The 11578-nt window shown below is 46.5% G+C and overlaps 1 non-coding gene across 1 annotated transcript; it reads right to left on the reverse strand.

The window, feature by feature from the left end:
- Positions 1–6800: 6800 nt before the first annotated feature.
- Positions 6801–6932, reverse strand: LOC120101283 (small nucleolar RNA SNORA17). Its single transcript, XR_015679339.1, has one exon. It is a non-coding gene; the product is annotated as a small nucleolar RNA SNORA17 (small nucleolar RNA).
- Positions 6933–11578: the final 4646 nt, after the last annotated feature.

The raw sequence follows: 11578 nt of genomic DNA on the forward strand, positions 1-11578 counted from the left end.
TGGGCTGTGAGGTTTGGGGCAGGTTGTTTACTTCTCAGTTTGTTTGCTGTGTGTTCATAGTTCTGTAACTAGGCATAACCACCGTCAGAATTATTGTGAGGATTAAGGAGAACTGTGTACATAAGGCCCTGAGACTTGGTAGACGCTCAATGAAAGCAGGTTTCCTTCCTTCTAGGGAGAACTGGCAGTGTAGTTACTTATTCCACAGTTCATATGTCTGTAGCACTCTGAGCTCCTTCCCGGGTTCTGGGCCTCATAATCTGAAGCCTTGATAATCTCTGATGAAGGGTCCTCGGCAACCATCATCATCATCACCACCACCATCACCACCACCATCATCATCATCATCACCACCATCACCACCACCACCACCATCATCATCATCACCACCATCACCACCACCACCACCACCACCATCATAATCATCATCATCATCACCACCATCACCATCATCATCATTACCACCACCACCACCACCATCACCACCACCATCATCATCATCACCACCACCACCATCACCATCACCACCACCACCACCATCATCACCACCACCATCACGATCATCATCACCACCACCACCATCATCACCACCACCACCACCATCATCATCATCACCACCACCACGATCATCATCATAATATAAAAAAAAATTTGTGAATGAGCTGGTCTGATTTTTGGGTGCCTCCAGGCTGAGAGGGAAGCTCTGGCTTCTGGTAGAACACTGATGTCTAATCCAGAATGGCCCCTGTCCAGCTCCCCAGCTTTGGGTAATGTATTATGGCTGCAGAAAAACTGAAGAGTATGTGACCCCATCTGGTGAGGAAATGGGAAAACAAAAGATGGACAAACAGGACCAGCAATGGCCCCTTAGACACACCAGTCAGGCTGTTCGGAGGACACTGTTGAAAGGGCTACTGAATGTGCACGGCTGTCAGAAGTCAGAGGTTACCTGTGACCATTGTGTTAAAGGCAGAACAAGGTTAGTATAAAGAAAAAAATTGGGGTCCAAAGTACACATATAAAAGGGGCTTGGGTGTAGACCTCACTGCCCCATCTGATGCTGACATGTGATGTTAAGCCACACAGCTCCTAACATTGCTGCTGTTACAGTGTTTCTCTTTAAGAGGTGAAGCAGAAAGGTTACTTAAAGAGCTAAGTCAGCCTTAGAGGCGGAAAGTGAAGGCCACTGCTGCCCCACATCTGCAGTTGGTTAAATACATACACCAGAGGTGCTCTCCCTTGCCCACAGTAGGTCCCTGTAACGAAGTATTGTGGGTGGGTTGACTTGTCAACACAGGGACTTCATTCTCTGTGCAATGAAGTCAGGGCACCCGTGCAGCTGGGTTCCAGTGAGGGCTTCAGATCGCAACAACTCCTCCTCTCTTCTCTAGAGAGCTCCCTGGAGGAGTCCATTTTTAAAGGACGCCACTCCCATTCATGAGGGCTTCTCCCTTATCTATCTAGTCATGCCTCCGAAGGTTCCCCCTTCTAATCCATTACATTTACACCAAGACTTCTTTCTTTTAAATACTTTTATTATTCTTAATTTATGTGTATATGTGTATGTCTGCAAATGAGGACAGACGACTGTCAGGTCCCCCTGGAGCTGGAGTTACAGGCAGCTGGGAGCTTCCTGGTTTGGGTGCTGAGAATTGAACTTGGGTCCTCCACAAGAGCAGTGTGTGTTCTGAACCACTAAGCCATCTCACCAGGCCTCTAGCTAGGAGTTCAACATAGGAATCTGGGAACAGCACCCAGCCAGCCCACTGTGCTGGAGCAGGGCCTGAGACTTTCAGACAAACTCCTGGGTGCTGCAGCTGCAGGTCAGGACAGCTGAGAACTGCTATCCTCGGTAATTTCCAGATTGCTGAGGAATTCACCCCGGAGACTGATTAGCTCTCCGCCCAGGCTATGCAGGCCGATCTTGCCTAATTTTCAAAACATGAAAGTAATAATCCCAATCTCTCTTGTCCTGAAGACACGACTAATGACAATAGGGGTGCAGACAAGCAGGGCTATATGATGGCTAGACATTAGGAAAATCTAAGAAACAGGAAGGAAGGAGGGAGGGAGGGAGGGACAGAGGGAAGGAGGGAGGGAGGAAGGAAGGAAATTCAGGCTTCACATCCAAGTATTCTTTGGTGGTGGTGGTGGTGGTGGTGGTGGTGGTGGTGGTGGTGGTGGTGTGTGTGTGGTCATGTGTAGAGAGCGGCCCGGCGAAACAAAGATGGCACCGACATCCAGCCTTGTCTGGATGTCGACAACTTACTGCGCATGTGCAGGCTTGTCCCCTTGCTAGGGCTCCCTCTAGTGGTGAACAGCGGCACTGCACATGTGCGGTTTATGCACCAGGTGTCAGTTGACCGTTAATATGCTAATGAGGTGATTCATTCTCCATAATCCCTGGAGGACAAGTAGTGGGGTGATCCATGCCCCACCAATCCCTGAGAGATAATTAGCATACTGTTGTTTATATAAGTCGAGCGACTTTGCTGCTCGGAGTCCCTGTTCAAGAGAGCTGTAACACTAAGAAGAGCTGTAACACAGTAAAGGCTTGTTCGCAGAAGAATCCTGTTGCCGCGCGTCGTTCTTACTGGCGGGACATTAGGCGCTCGACAGTCATGTGCCACTGTACTCATGTCATGCATGTCATGGCACTAGTGTGGAGGTCAGAGGTCAACTTTACCAAGTCAGTTTTCTCCTTCCTTTTTTACATGGCTCTGGGGTTGGGACTCAGGCTGCTGTGTTTTTTGACAATTCCCTGCCCTTACCAGGTTTTCTCGCCGGCCCTACACCAGATGATCTGAGTTAATTTATTTGGGGGGTGAGGTGGGAGCAGGGCTAAGCTTGCAGAAACCCAGTAACTCGCAACCGCAGTTGAGAACTGTCGCATTAGATTGTTGTTCTGGAGGTTGGCTACCCATTGAAAGCACTTGGGGAACGTTGCAAAAACGAATGCTGTCTTCGTTGGGGTTCCCATTGCTGTGAAGAGACCCTGCAACCAAGGCAACTCTTGTAAAAGAAAACATTTAATTAGGGCATGCTTACAATTCACAGGTTCGGTCCAGTATCAGCAAGGCAGGAAGCATGGTGGCCACAGGCAGACATGGTGCTGGAGAGGTAACTGAGAGTTCTGAGGCAGCAGAAAAGAGTCACTGGGCTTGGCTTGGGCATTTGAAACCCCAAAGTCCACCCTCAGTGACACACTCCCTCCAACAAGGCCACACATACTTGAACATGGTGTCTTAGTCAGGGTTCCTAATCCTGCACAAATATCATGACCAAGAAGCAAGTTGGGGAGAAAAGGGTTTATTCAGCTTACACTTCCACACTGCTGTTCCTCACCAAAGGGAGTCAGGACTGGAACTCACGCAGATCAATGCCTTCTGGGTTAGCTCAGTGTCCCACCCATATGTAAAGTTTATCCTGTGCTGTAACTTTCGCCTCAAGTAGTGATGAGACCGGAACACATGAAGCCTCATTGTACTTAGTGCTATAGCAAGTACTTATTTGCATTGGCCGTTGCTACGGTTTGGTGATAATATATGTTTAAATGTACTCTGTGTATAAAAGTAACAGGCAGAGGGTTGAGTGAAGACAAGGTTGGTCACGGCTGGGTGGCAGTCACTAATGGTGAATGTCTACTACAAATAAGCAAACCAGAAAAGGGGTGTCGAGCAGACAGAATCCTTGGGCCAGAAATAATAATTCTCGGGAAGTTCTGCTAGAAAGGAAGCACGGCCTTTCATTGCCTCAGGAAGGAGTCGGCCATCTGCCTTGCTTGGAATCATATAGTTGGTATCTGAGCTCTGGGCCCACACCCAAAATTAAGAAACCTATAAAAGCTGGGTTTTGTGTTGAGAGCTGATATATATAAAATCAGAAATATACGCTGTCAGAGAGTGTCCTCACTCTCCATTTTTTTTTTTTTTGGTTCTTTTTTTCGGAGCTGGGGACTGAACCCAGGGCCTTGTGCTTCCTAGGTAAGCGCTCTACCACTGAGCTAAATCCCCAGTCCCTCACTCTCCATTTTTTATGTCATGATGTTTTGTTTTCCAAAAATGTCAGTAAAATGTCTTCCACATGAGGTTTTCTATATAGTCATTTTGATACTCCTCCTCTTGAGAGTTGGGTCTAATTCATGGGTTAATCGTGATTTCCAGCAGTTTCTATGTGGACATTATAACCCATAGCAAGTCTGTGTATGATCTTCTTAGGGGAATAGGATCTGTTTTTGCTTTTTAGCTTTTCAAGAGAGTGTTTCTCTGTGTAGCCCTGGCTGTCCTGGACTCGCTCTGTATACCAGATTGGCTTCAAACTCAGAAATCTACCTGCTTTTGCCCCCCTTCTTTCCCAAGAGCTGGGATTCAAGGAGTGAGCCACCATACCTGGTTGGAGAATAAAACCTTAAAGAAAGTCTTTATGGAGGTAATGTGGTTAAGGTTAATCATTGGATTAGGATGTCCCGATAAAAAGTGGAGGTTTGAACACAGGCATCTACAGAGGGAGGAAAGATGACGTTCCAGAACACAGAGAGAAAACAGTCAGTTGTGAACCAGGGGAGAAGCTTCCCTCATGGTCCAGAAGGAGTCAACGTTGCCAATGCCAGTTCAGTGAGCTATCCCAGTTCCATTGTTTAGCTTCCTAGTCTGTGCTGGGTTCCATGACAGCCCTAACTCTCCTAGGGTTCAGGAAGGCTTTGATGACTGTGTAAGTGACACGTGTGACTTCCTGGGAGACCAGACTTCCGGGAAGCCTAAGCCACTTGCAAGGGTCACATGCTGTTGCACTGTCAGCCCGCCCAGCTGTCAGTCAGCCTGCAGCAACTATTAGAGAAGCAAGACACCTGCAGATGATTCTTTTTTTTTTTTTCTTTTTTTTGGAGCTGGGGACCGAACCCAGGGCCTTGCGCTTGCTAACAAGCGCTCTACCACTGAGCTAAATCCCCAACCCCTTGCAGATGATTCTTGCTCCTGCTGTGGGTTGCTTGCCTGCCTAAGGTCTGCTTTGCTTGCCGTTAATTACTTGCACCCCAAGTCGTGTTTAGCAAGTTGGAACCATTTTTTCAATGTTTACGGTGTGCTCATTTTTAAAGTAGCATTTTAAACAATTTTTTTGAAAATCCACTTGTAGGGATTACTTTCATTAAAGCTCTACTGATCATATGAGGCTGCAAAGCCGGCCCATGGTTTAAGAGGGCTTGCAGAGCACTCCTATTGGGTGGCTCATTGTCACCTGCCACTTCAGCTCTAGGGCAGCTGACATTTCTGGCTTCTATAGTCATTCACATATAAGTGGGCACACATGCATGCAAGCACGCGCTCTCTCTCTCTCTCTCTCTCTCTCTCTCTCTCTCACACACACACACACACACACACGAAAAAACTAAAACAATAAAAAATCTATTTTACAACTATTTCAATGAACACTGTTGATCAGTTTCCCCCTTTGCACATTTTGTGTAGCCAAGTCTTTTCTTATTGTTTTGGATGAGTTATTCCATTCTCTGAAAAGTAAAGACCTTCCACATTCCGAGATCTCGTAGTCTGAAGCATGCGGTTTGAGTGCAGAATGTCCCCCACAGCCTTGGGCATTTGAACACTTGGTGCCCAGTTGGTGGCGCTGTTTGAGGAGGTTTCGTGGAGAGCCTTGCTGGAGAAGCATATCAGAAGAAGGGGGTTTTGATAATGAAAGGCCTTACCTTCATTTGCTCTCTCGTTTGCTTAGTGGGTGCCATTCCAGATTTGAGTCCTTAGCTTCCTGTTTCTGCTTACTGCTTGTTGCTGCGCCTCTAGTCCACCATGATAGACTCTTATCCTTCTGGAGCCATTAGCCCAAATACCTCTCTTGGTCATGGAATTTTATCACAACGGAAAGATAATGTGGTTCCTATATATTTTTCCATTATGAACGGCTTCGTCATTGAATATATATTCAACTAAAATATTACAGCCGGACATGAGAAAAGGAGAAAGCTCTCAAATTCTGAAGAAAAAAAAAAATCCTTCCTGTGGTGGTTTGAATGAGAATGGCCCCCATAGTTTCGTATAATTAAATGCTTGCTCTAAGTTGGTTTGGGAAGGATTAAGAGGTGTGACCTTGGAGGAGATGTGCCTCCAGGGCCAGCTCTCCCATGATGCCTAGGTGAGGGGTGGGGCCAGTTCTTCACAGCTCTCAGATGTTCAGACGGCAGCCCAGACTAGGGATGTCCACCTGGCCTTTAGTGGTAACAGACCCCTGCTTCTGCAGGGCCACGGACATAGACATGGCCCCCAGTGGCAGCACAGGCCAGGACTCTACCATGGCCTCAGGTGGCATAACCAGCCACTCACATCAGGCTGAGTCTTCCAGTTCTGTTCTCTTCATTGTGCCCACATCTTTCTGTTTATCTTCCTCTTCCATTTCTTCACCACTTAATGATCCTCTTACTCTCCCCAGGGTCCCTGAGTGTGTAGGGTCAGTCCAGGAGTGGTCTCAGATATACAATGCCCTGCTTGTTCATTATGGCACTGGGCAGGGGTCATCTTGGGCTTGTGTGGCGCAAAACTGGTGGTTACTGCAGGCTAGCTCCTTTCCCAGCCCCTGCAAGTGGCTCCTTGTGAGGGTCATCTGTCCTGGGCTCAGTCTTGCCTGGGGCCCATGGACCTAGCTGGGGTTCTTCTAGTCTCTGATTTGTGCCCCACCCTGGGAGCCTGATTGGGCCTGCCTGGCATTGAACTGGTCGTTGTCTCAGGTTAGATCTCTGTCCAGGCCCCTTGGTACCAGACTGGTGGTCATCTCAGGCTCACTTCATTATGGGAAATGTTAGCCTACTAATCATTCAGATGTTCACAGGTCAGAACACTGAGCATAGACATAGCCTCTCTCCTCTCTGTCATGTACTGATGCACATGTGACACAGCAGCCACACCAGCAACACCTGTAGGGGGAAGTGAATCAATCTCTTACAAAACCCCCTATAAAAGCAAAGGTCAAAGCACATACTTACAGCACAGAGTACACATTACCACTTTTAAGGGAAGGAAAGGGGTCATGATGAGGAAATACTGGACCAAAGCAAGACAGAAACCCAGCAGGACGAATTCCAAATCCTGTAACTCCATGCCCAACGTCAAAGGGCTTAGATGCTCTTCCCATCTAGCCTTGCTGCCGGCAACAACTTCTACCTCTCAGGCTGGTTCCACTCCTGTGTGCCACTCTCCCTTGGCAGACATCTCACAGCTCTTGGGGACTCCTATGAAATCCACGCTTCACTTTCACAAAGACTCCCCTGCCCCACAGTTAGCCTCAGTGGTTCTGGGTACCACACATTCAAATATATAGCCTATGGGGACCATTCTCATTCAAACTACCACAGTATTCATCTTTGTTGAGCCTCTTACACTGGGCAAAGAAGTCCAAGGTCCATTCATGTTGTAATTTGCATTGATACTTCCTTTCTTTTGTTGCCAAGTAGCCCTTCCCTGTATAGAAACGCCCAAGAGTTTATCCATTCGCCTAGGATAGATTTTTGCTGTTGTTGTCGTTTTGTTTTGTTTTTCTGATTTGGGGTTTGTTTTAATTTATTTTCCCATTTCTGTGATATAATGCTCAGAGAGAAGCATTGCAAGGGAGGAATGGCTTATTTTAGTTCACAGTCAAATTACGTCTATATGTCCATAATATTCTACTATGATGTCACAGTCCATAATACTTATGTCATAGTCCATAATGGTTTATTATGATGGGTAAACCAAGGCACAGGAGCTTGAAGCAGCTGGTAACATTATTCCATAGTCAGAAGAAGACAGTAATGAAGCAATGCCTCTACTCTGCTCAGTTTCTATACTCTTACATAGTTCAGGATCCCTTGTCTAGGGAATGGTGCCACCCACAGTGGCCAGGTCTTCCCACCTCAGTTAGGTGATCAAGATAGTCCTCCACAGATAAGCTCAAACACCTCTCCCAAGTGAGTCTAACTTTTGTTGACAACTAATGCTAAGCATCAAAGGGCTGTTAATAAAATCACTGAGAGCATTCAGAAACACATTCCTAGGCATACGTTTCTTTCTCTGAGATAAATAGTTAAGAGTAGAAGGGTTGGATCATACAGTATCTCTTTGACTTTTTAAAATATTATCAAGTTATTTTTAAAGTGACCATACCGTTTTACTTTTCCATCAATAGATGCTGTGATATTTCAGTGGCTCAACTCTTAACAAACATTATTAAAATGGTTGGATAGTTACATGCAAAAAAAGGAAAGAAAAAAAAAAACAAGCCTCAATGAATACTGTATACCACTTAAAAATGTTGCTGATCTAAATGTAGACCCTGAGATAATAAAACTTATAAGAGACATTATTTAAAAAGCTGAGGTTAGCTAGGCAAATTGGCACACACCTTTAATTCTAGTCAGCAGGTGGATCTCTGAGAGTTCGAGGCCAGCCTGGTATACACAGTGAGTTCCAGGACAGTCAGAATTATACAGAGAAAATCCTGTCTTGAAAAAAAATCAGATAATGATGATGATGATGATGATGATGATGATGATGATGATGATGATATGTAAAATGAAATACATAAAATCAAATAAAATTGACTAAGAACTCATTGGATATATGGCCCTTACGGTAGGTCTTATAAGAGGTAGAATCAGAAGGATTCAGAAGCAAATTCTTTTCTTCTTCTTCTTTTTTTTAAAGAATTACTTATCTATTTTATGTATGTAACTACACTGTTGTTGTCTTCAGACACAAGAAGAGGGCATCAGATCCCATTACAGATGGTTGTGAGCCACAACGTGGTTACTGGGATTTGAACTCAGCACCTCTGGTAGAGCAGTCAGTGCTCTTATCTGCTGAGCCATCTCTCCAGCCCACCCCTACTCATTCTTAAAGGCAAGATAAATAGTATATAAAAGATGAGATAACACGAAAAGAGCCATGAGTTTGGCATTCAGAAAGAACCCTTGAAATGTCAGCGTGTTGTCCACACAGATACTATGCCTCTGCAATGCATGGGATCACCAGGAGGGAGATGGGGATTTTCAACTAACTTATTTTATCATAACAGATAAACGCACTGCCAGATAGTAGACTGACTCCAAGTGGATGCTCTCATCAAGACACAGGACACAAAATGAATAAGAGTTGAGCACGGTTAAGGAGCACGCCGAAACTTATGTGTCAACAGAAGTAGAAGTGAGGACTGGAGAGATGGCTCAGTGGTTAAAGAGCACTGGCTGCTCTTCCAGAGGTCCTGAGTTTAATTCTCAGCAACCACATGGTGGCTCACAACCATCTGTAATGGGATCTGATGCCCTCTTCTGTGTTCACAAAGACAGAACATTTATATATAAAGTAAATAGAAAAATCTTTAAAAAAAATAACCAAACAACCAACTTGTACACATTTAGAAGACAGAAGGAAGAAAGGAAGGAAGGAAGGAAGGGAGGAAGGGAGGAAGGGAGGAAGGGAGGAAGGGAGGGAGGGAGGAAGGAAGGAAAGAAGGAAGGAAGGAAAGGAAGGAAGGGAGAGGGAGGAAGGAAGGAAGGAAGGAAGGACGGAAGAGAGGGAGGGAGGAAGGAAGGAAGGAAAGGAAGGAAGGAAGGGAGAGGGAGGAAGGAAGGAAGGAAGGAAGGAAGGAAGGAAGGAAAGAAGGAAGGGAGGGAGGGAGGGAGGAAGGAAGGGAGGGAGGGAAGGAGGAAGGAAGGAAGGAAGGAAGGAAGGGAGGGAGGGAGGAAGGAAGGAAGGAAGGGAGGGAGGGAGGGAGGGAGGAAGGAAGGAAGGGAGGGAGGGAGGGAGGAAGAGAGGGAGGGAGGAAGGGAGGGAGGGAGAGGGAGGAAGGAAGGAAGGAAGGGAGGGAGGGAGGGAGGAAGGAAGGAAGGAAGGAAAGAAGGGAGAGAGGGAGGAAGGAAGGGAGGGAGGGAGGGAGGGAGGAAGGAAGGAAGGAAGGAAGGAAAGGAAGGAAGGAAGGGAGAGGGAGGAAGGAAGGAAGGAAAGGAAGGAAGGAAGGAAGGAAGGGAGAGGGAGGAAGGAAGAAAGGAAAGAAGGAAGGAAGGGAGGGAGGGAGGAAGGAAGGGAGGAAGGAAGGGAGGGAGGGAGGAAGGAAGGGAGGAAGGAAAGGAAGGAAGGAAGGAAGGGAGGGAGGGAGGAAGGAAGGAAGGAAGGGAGGAAAGGAAGGAAGGAAGGGAGGAAGGAAGGGAGGGAGGGAGGGAGGAAGGGAGGGAGGAAGGAAGGAAGGGAGGGAGGGAGGGAGGGAGGGAGGAAGGAAGGAAGGAAGGAAGGAAGGGAGGGAGGGAGGAAGGAAGGGAGGGAGGGAGGAAGGAAGGGAGGGAGGGAGGAAGGAAGGGAGGGAGGGAAGAAGGAAGGGAGGGAGGGAGGGAGGAAGGAAGGGAGGGAGGGAAGAAGGAAGGGAGGGAGGAAGGAAGGGAGGAAGGAAGGGAGGAAGGGAGGGAGGGAGGTGGTTATCCTTGACTCCTGCCTGTATCTAACACCCAGAAATCTCACAAATTTCATCTTCAGATTCTGTCCAGAATTCAACCAGAGTTCTCAACTCCTTCCCTCCAGGACCAGCTCCATATCTTAAACCACCACCAGGCGTCACCTTTCAGGCCTTTCTCATCTCCCACTGTTTAATAGGAATGGACACCCAGGGGAATCCTTCACACGACTTAGGGATTTAAGCTCAGTGAGACCAGTCCCTGTTTCACTAAGAGCAAGAGTCAAAGCCCTGAGGAAACCTATAAGACCTCCGGTCCATCCCTTCTCATCCATGGTCCTTGTCCTCAGTTCCTACAGTCCTGTCAAACTGCTGCCCCTGCCCCTGTCCCTACTCTTGTCCACTGTGCTATGGCTTGCTGCCATGTTCAGATATGACAAGCATGCTCCTACCTTGAGGCCTAATTTTTTTTTTTTTTGGTTCTTTTTTTTTCGGAGCTGGGGACCGAACCCAGGGCCTTGCGCTTCCTAGGTAAGCACTCTACCACTGAGTTAAATCCCCAGCCCGAGGCCTAATTTTTACTTCTGCCTAGACTTCTTCTTTTCTGACATATATCATGAATTTAATCTCTGCTCTTTAAAGTTCAGGCCTGACTGCCCTTCCCCCGCCCTTACACTTTTACTTCATTGTTTTTCTCCACCACAGTTATTACCTTTAACAGATTGTATCATTCATTCATTCATTCATTCATTCATTCATTCACTCATGTCATTTGTTTATTATTTCGCTCCTTAAAAAAAAAAAATCAGTGCCATTGACCTTCAAATCTCCAGATGCGAATCATTCTGGTTATTTATGACAGAATTCTAGAATAAATGGTTCTGAGGAAAGGCTTGCTAAGACCCAAGCTCTGCGTTACCAAACTGTTATGTAAAAGGTTAGGTTTGTACCCATGTCTACCTGCACAGGCAATATATAGTTGAATTCCCCCGTTACACTCTCTCTCTTGTGTAAAGTTCTACTTAATGGAGTCTCCTTTTCTCCCATTTTTCATGACTCTAATGGTGGTTCATCTGTTATTTGTATTAACTTTTCTGTAAATTTTGGGTCCACATCTTTTTCCAGCTCTCTTTTGCTCTGGAAGAGAGCCAGCCAA

The sequence above is a fragment of the Rattus norvegicus genome, chromosome 2, assembly GCF_021556685.1.
Source record: "Rattus norvegicus strain SHRSP/BbbUtx chromosome 2, alternate assembly SHRSP_T2T, whole genome shotgun sequence".
NCBI classification, from domain to species: Eukaryota; Metazoa; Chordata; class Mammalia; order Rodentia; family Muridae; genus Rattus; species Rattus norvegicus.